Below are 1,728 nucleotides of genomic sequence, written 5' to 3'. Positions count from 1 at the left end.
GGAGATCCCACCACTAGTCCATATAGGAGATCAGTTTGATGAAATGGCACCAAGACCAGCAAACAGAATCTTAAGGGATTATACTAGACCAAACCGCTTCAATTATGAATCCAGTGTTAGGAAACTTCCTATAGCAGCCAATCACTTTGCAATCAGTACAGGCCTAATTCAAACAATTCAACAATCTTGTATCTTCACTAGTGATCCAACTAAAGATCCACACAGTCATTTAATCGATTTTCTGAAACTTGTTGAAACTGCTAAGTATAATGGAGTATCTCCTGAAGCAATAAAGTTAAGGCTATTCCCTTTTTCCTTAAAAGGAAATGCCAAGACTTGGTTGTGAAGTTTTCCTCAAGGTTCTATTACCACATAGGACCAGATGACTTAGAAATTTTTAAATAATTTTTTTCCCCCGCTAAAACCACAAAGTTAAGACAAGATATTTCGAATTTCTTGTAGACTGACACTGAATCACTTTATCAAGCTTGGGAAAGATTAAAATAAATGTTAAGGAAATGTCCACATCATGATATTCCTAAACATATGCAACTGTCTTAAAACCTTCTTCTAGAAATGTGACAGATGCAACTGTGGGAGGGTCCATAATGGGAAAACCCACAGAAGAAGCATTACAGATGATGAATGAAATCTCTGAAAAAATGACATTCAATGGCCATCTAACCGCGTTATTATCAAGAAAACTGCTACTGTAGATCAAACAGATGCCTTGGATACACTAACACAATAGATTGCTTCTTTGCCACAAAAAATTGAAACTTTTTAGGTGAATACACAATAGTCAACCCAAGCTGAGGCTTGTGACATGTGTGGAGGAAACTATTTAAACCACGAATGTCAAGCAACCAACCAAAATGATGAGCAGGTTAATGCTTGGATACAAGCCATATTCCTTTGGCAGTCCATTGACACAAAAACATTGTTACACCTCGGAAAATTTGTCGTTGACGCACAGTGAATAGACTAACGGAGGGCACAAAGTATACAATGCTTCAATAAGTAAAAAATAGCATTTGACGATCCTAATTGAGATTTCAAAGACATTCGAGGTAAGGGAAGAAAGTTGGCCAAGAAAGGCAAGGTAGACATTGTGTATTAGAAGAGATTTACGAGTAACAAGTTAATGGTGACTTAATGATGTCTTGGAGAAGAGTTATAACGTCCCTTAGGTTGTTAAAGGGTGTTAAACAAGTGTTAAGAAGGTTCCATAAGGATTGGAGATCAACGAATGATGAAAATCATTTCAAGGAAAATGGGGTTATACAACCGACTTATACGGTCCATATAAAGGTTCGTATAACACCCAGCAAAAATGTTGTTTCTCTGATGGTGAATTACGGTCACTTATACGGACTGTATAATGTTGTACGGACCTTATAAGTGTCCGTGGAAGTCCCGACGGGCTGAATTAAGTCCAACTATAAAGTGATGTTCCCACTTCATTATTGTCACGACCCGGCTAGGGGCCATGACGGGTACCCGGGGCTAACCACCGAGCACCACTCATTCTACTACTCATCATACTCATTAAGCGTACATTCATTAATATAATACTCAAATCATAGGAAAACTATTTTTCATTTGGAAACATAATTACTTTTATATACATAAGCCATTCGGCTATCAAAATAACAATATAGATACAATAGTAACATCGTGAGACCATACTACCCAATCATGCGTATCTACGAGCCTCTACTAGAGTAC

At 37.6% G+C, this 1,728-nt stretch overlaps 1 non-coding gene across 1 annotated transcript; it reads right to left on the bottom strand.

Annotated features, from left to right (window-relative positions):
- Positions 1–429: 429 nt before the first annotated feature.
- On the bottom strand, positions 430–536 carry LOC132634470 (small nucleolar RNA R71). The gene has a single exon (XR_009580189.1). It is a non-coding gene; the product is annotated as a small nucleolar RNA R71 (small nucleolar RNA).
- Between the last annotated feature and the right edge of the window lie 1,192 nt (positions 537–1,728).

Source organism: Lycium barbarum, chromosome 3 (genome assembly GCF_019175385.1).
Source record: "Lycium barbarum isolate Lr01 chromosome 3, ASM1917538v2, whole genome shotgun sequence".
Classification (NCBI taxonomy): domain Eukaryota; kingdom Viridiplantae; phylum Streptophyta; class Magnoliopsida; order Solanales; family Solanaceae; genus Lycium; species Lycium barbarum.
This window is presented reverse-complemented; position numbering and strand designations above follow the sequence as displayed.